This window comes from Pseudophryne corroboree, unplaced genomic scaffold (assembly GCF_028390025.1).
Source record: "Pseudophryne corroboree isolate aPseCor3 unplaced genomic scaffold, aPseCor3.hap2 scaffold_595, whole genome shotgun sequence".
Lineage (NCBI taxonomy): Eukaryota > Metazoa > Chordata > Amphibia > Anura > Myobatrachidae > Pseudophryne > Pseudophryne corroboree.
In genome coordinates, this window is record NW_026970193.1 from 396,905 (window position 1) to 402,487 (window position 5,583).

Below are 5,583 nucleotides of genomic sequence, written 5' to 3' on the forward strand. Positions count from 1 at the left end.
CATAACTCACTGACAAGCAGGCACACTCCTACATGAGTTTTCTCTCTCACTAGCTGGATGATACACATTCATTTGCATGTGCTCCACCTCCGACACACCGCCCACCCAACCACCCAGTCACCAGAGCCACCCACAAGCCAACTGGCTCCGTGATTTAATTTGCACAGTGCAGTCATCCAGGCAGCATGTCCTTCTCAATGGAATAATCTCTGGTTCCATGGAATCTTCCGCATTGGAATGCTGCGGAACAAAAAGGATTTAAACATTCAGCTTGCTAGCATTCAATGTACCTGCGGTTTGGTTCTAGCACATGGGTCTTCATCCTGTGGCCCTCCAGCTGCTGTGAAACTACACATCCCAGCATGCCCTGCCACAGTTTTGCTTTTAAGGTATGCTAAAACTGAGGCAGGGCATGCTGGGATATGTAGTTCCACAGCAGCTGGAGGGTCGCAGGTTGAAGACCCATGTTTTAGCATGCCTGTTCTATGATGCATGTTCCGTGATGTCACAATCAGCTTGGAATGGGGTGTCTAGCAGGCATTTGCTGACAGCCACTTGAGGGAGACACACATCAGGAGATGCAGCATATCGGAGGTCTTCGATGCCTTTCCAGCAAATGCACACCACCTGCTGCTGGTCTGGACACAAAACAATGCCCACAATCGAAGTCCCAAAATGCCCAACTACAGGATTCATGTAAGTAGTGAATTTAGGAATGAATTTAGAAGTAGGAAATTAAGTTAGTTCACAAGTACATTCAAATTCAGATCTAAAGTCTAGGTAGGCCTCACGTCCTGGCAGCCGCCAGCATTTAAAAATGCCTTGATTAGAGGTACGGAATTAAATGTAGATAAGAAGTAGACACAAAATAAGACTCCGCAGAGCAGTTATCAGGTGTTTTTATCAATTGTTGCATTTAAAAAATCAAGCAATTAGGGAACACAATGTTGCAACAATGTAACCCTATTTGCAAAATAGTACTAAATAAGTTTGTCGATGTAAGACATTTGCAAAGGCGCATCCAAAACACGCTGGAAAATGCAACTGAATCTGTTTTTGGAGGCTAGAATAGGAAATGTGCATCGGTCCTACAAGTACTGAAAGCTCTTCTCCCATCTCCCTTTTCTGAAAAGCCATTTAATATATGGTTCCCAGATAGGGGACATATCAGATATTGCCTTTCAAAAGCAGCAAATATCATACCACTTCTATTGCCATCAAAGATAAACATTGATTGTTTTCAGATATTGGATTAAAAAAGCAGTCTTTATTGACATAAAGAAGCAAAAAAACATACATAAACATTACACACATAAGTACTGTGTTGCAGCACAGCCAAAACACAATACAAATGCTGTCGGTATAGTACAGTTCAAGAACTACAGCACAGGTCAGCCTACACTATAAATCATGAACTGCACTATACATTTAAACAATACAATAGTTAATAAGGCTATGGGTGTGGAGTGTAAGAGGGTGACGGAATCACAAGCCCAAAGCTTTATTGAAAGACAGACACATATAAAGGGAGGATTAATAAATACAAAGATACCCTTTACTATAGAATGTAGTCCAATCCGGTCTTTCAACTCTTCCACAACTGAAAAACGGATAGTGTTCCCAAGCCTTCCATCCTGGAATATCTTCAGTCTCTCGCCAATGAAGAAAACAATCCCTCCAGCAGACTCTTCAACCACAATACAATATCACAGCCAAAAGAGCGAGAAGCAACTACACTTGCGTTTAAACAAAATGGCTAAAACTTAGTGGAGGAAAGTGCAGTGCACCAAAACATAAGCTGACACAATCATGGAGAATGCGCCAGCATATATGCTCTTCTGTCTATATTTTCCAAACCTGCTCTTGTCCCCTCCAGTTGCTCCATGTAGATTTGACGTCTGGCAAGGTGCATAACTCACTGACAAGCAGGCACACTCCTACATGAGTTTTCTCTCTCACTAGCTGGATGATACACATTCATTTGCATGTGCTCCACCTCCGACACACCGCCCACCCAACCACCCAGTCACCAGAGCCACCCACAAGCCAACTGGCTCCGTGATTTAATTTGCACAGTGCAGTCATCCAGGCAGCATGTCCTTCTCAATGGAATAATCTCTGGTTCCATGGAATCTTCCGCATTGGAATGCTGCGGAACAAAAAGGATTTAAACATTCAGCTTGCTAGCATTCAATGTACCTGCGGTTTGGTTCTAGCACATGGGTCTTCATCCTGTGGCCCTCCAGCTGCTGTGAAACTACACATCCCAGCATGCCCTGCCACAGTTTTGCTTTTAAGGTATGCTAAAACTGAGGCAGGGCATGCTGGGATATGTAGTTCCACAGCAGCTGGAGGGTCGCAGGTTGAAGACCCATGTTCTAGCATGCCTGTTCTATGATGCATGTTCCGTGATGTCACAATCAGCTTGGAATGGGGTGTCTAGCATGCATTTGCTGACAGCCACTTGAGGCAGACACACATCAGGAGATGCAGCATATCGGAGGTCTTCGATGCCTTTCCAGCAAATGCACACCACCAGCTGCTGGTCTGGACACAAAACAATGCCCACAATTGAAGGCTCAAAATGCCCAACTACAGGATTAATGTAAGTAGTGAATTTAGGAATGAATTTAGAAGTAGGAAATTAAGTTAGTTCACAAGTACATTCAAATTCAGATCTAAAGACTAGGTAGGCCTCACGTCCTGGCAGCACCCAGCATTTAAAAATGCCTTGATTATAGGTAGGGAATTAAATGTAGATAAGAAGTAGACACAAAAGAAGACTCCACAGAGCAATTATCAGGTGTCTTTATCAATTTTTGCATTTAAAAAATCAAGCAATTAGGGAACACAATGTTGCGACAATGTAACCCTATTTGCAAAATAGTACTAAATAAGTTTGTCGATGTAAGACATTTGCAAAGGCGCAAACAAAACACGCTGGAAAATGCAACTGAATCTGTTTTTGGAGGTTAGAATAGATGCAGGATCAAGTAGCTCAATGGGTAGGGTGTTTGATTAGAATTTAACAGGTTTTAGGTTTGAATCCTGGGTATGATAGTTTGAGGTGTTATTTAATAAAGTATGTTTATATATTAGTCACACATGGCTTACTTGTACAAATGGCATGTCACCAGTTAGTGCTGACTGCTGATATGCCATTTACACAAACATGCCATGTGTGACTGTATATGCATTTAAGGAGGGCACCCCTGCAATACCACAAACCATTGAGTGTCAAGTATACTAGATATATCTTCATATCTCATGTGCTTTCTCTGAGACCAATCTTGTTATGCCCCTTCCCCACAAGGCATGCGCCTTTTGTCCATATTGCAAAAATGGGGGGGAGGGCATATAATTCTCTGTCACAGGGCACCAAAAAGTCTAGTTATGGCTCTGGTATGCATTATGTAATCTGGCAGACCATCTCTCCAACACTGGCTGGTTGGAATAGAAATCCGGTTATCTATGTGAGCAAATGACCATCAACGATTTACTCTCAAACACTAAAAAATGGACAAAAATGGTCCCCTAAACAAATTGGTTAAATTTTGGGTTTAACCAATTTGTGTAATGACCATTTTTGACCACTTTTCTAGTGTTTGGGAGCAAATGGTTAATTGACATTTGCTCCTATACATTACCAGATTTTCATTCCAACCATCCAGACTGGATAGATAGCCTGACAGATAATTGTGTAGTGTACGCCCAGGATAACTGTTAGTCATGCTTTATTTTATGGCGGCACATAAATGGGTGGACAGATCCAGGGCAAGCACTGCCCACTCATGCATAGTTGTCAACTGATGTGAAGTTCCAGGGGGCAATCTCAGTTATAAAGGGAAGTATCTGGAAATTGTCCCTAGTTAAAAAAAAAAAAAAATTTGATCAACTCCATTTATTTAGTATGATATCCCAGGTGATAGGATGCCGGCAGTCAGAACAACATACTTTATTAAATAACACATCTCAAACTACCATACCCAGGATTCAAACCTATAACCTGTTGAATTCTAATCAAACACCCTACCTATTGAGCTATTTGATCCTGCATAAAAATTGTGAACATTATATGAAGCTATTGGTACTTTGCAAAAAAAAAGAATCAGCATTACAACGCAGCAGATCCATGCAGTTTGCAGCCACACACTACATGTATCTGCTCAGCCACAATGCTGATTATTTCTTCACAAAGTACAAGGTGAGCTCCAAACAGAATTCTCTAGCTTAGAATTATACCTTTCTTTGCCAAACCTAGAAGTCGGGCCCCCCACCCTGGGATCCCCCAGAGGGAGGCCTGCACCGTCATGCGGCAGGCTTGTCCGTTTTGGAAGCAGGCTGATGGGCAGCCCAGGATTGCTTCAGTCTGGGCTTGGCAGGTCTGGAAACATGAGCTTGCTTTGGGTATGCCTGACCTTGGGTACGCTTTACCTGGAGGATGAAAGGGCCAAGAAAAGTACTTTTAGCCTTCTGCGTGGTAGGAGTCATACTAGGTAGGCAAGCTGTTTTAGCAGTAGCCAGATCAGCTACAATCTTATTGAGGTCTTCTCCAAAAGGAGATTCAACTGAGGCAGCACAAGGGAACTCTCATCTGGGGACAACAACTGCAGGGAGAACACATATTTTCAGATGAACATGGTAGGGCAGAAGGCTGCCTAATACTGAAGCACCCCCAAACAACAAATCAAATGCAACTTACTTGACAGAGATGTGCCTGAGCAACGGCCCTCCCCAGCCCTATCCCAAATCATACTTATTTTGCATAGGAGATACCATGGTCATGAAGATTGTTCTCCCAGGGTTAGGTTCATTCATTGCATTCTGGGTATGCTGACCCCTGTGATTTCCCCAAATGTGGGAAACTCGACTGCATTATTTGTGGTAGTGGGGGACTGTATTTGTGCTTTCCTCTGGTCAGCTCTGGTAAAATTCAGATTTCTTTGTCTCAGATCTTCCTCTAGCCTTGTTCTTCTTTCGAGAGTTCCCTTGTGCTGCCTCAGTTGGATCTCCTTCACTTGACAGGGGGGTGCCCGAGCAGCGACCCTCCCCAGCTCTAGCCCAACTCCTACTTACCTGCCAGGTGAGATACTATGATCATGAAGTTGCTTCTCCCAGGGCAAGGCTCACCCATTGCACTCTGGGTGTGCTGCCCCTGCGATTTCCCCAAATGTGGGAAACTTGACTGCATAATTTGAGTTTTCCCTGGTCGGCTCTCATGTAATTCAGATCTCTTTGTCTCAGGTCTCTCTCCAGCCTAGTTTGCTGTCTGGTTCCACTTCTTTTTTCTTGAGCCCCTCCCTTCTATACCCTTGTGCACTATCCTGACTTCTCCTCCCGTCTGCTTACTTTGTGCCTCCCAATGCACAATGCAAACTACGGGTAGTGCTGCAGGGCCCACACCCTTTTACTTGCTTTACAGAGCAGCTCTGGAGCTGTTACAGTGCCCAGCTGCTGCAAGAAATCAGCTTGAATGCTTCAGGGGCTGGGGAATGGCCAACATGAGCCCCACACCGAAGGAGGGTGGGGGTGCTTAATGCGAACTAGGGGTCATCCAAGCACCACAAAAGGCCTCCATGCCCT

General features: G+C 44.0%; 2 non-coding genes across 2 annotated transcripts; both read left to right on the forward strand.

Moving 5' to 3' along the window:
• Positions 1–4,752: 4,752 nt before the first annotated feature.
• LOC135035140 (U1 spliceosomal RNA) lies at positions 4,753–4,916 on the forward strand. Its single transcript, XR_010230212.1, has one exon. It is a non-coding gene; the product is annotated as a U1 spliceosomal RNA (small nuclear RNA).
• A 152-nt stretch (positions 4,917–5,068) lies between these two features.
• LOC135035118 (U1 spliceosomal RNA) lies at positions 5,069–5,231 on the forward strand. The gene has a single exon (XR_010230199.1). It is a non-coding gene; the product is annotated as a U1 spliceosomal RNA (small nuclear RNA).
• Positions 5,232–5,583: the final 352 nt, after the last annotated feature.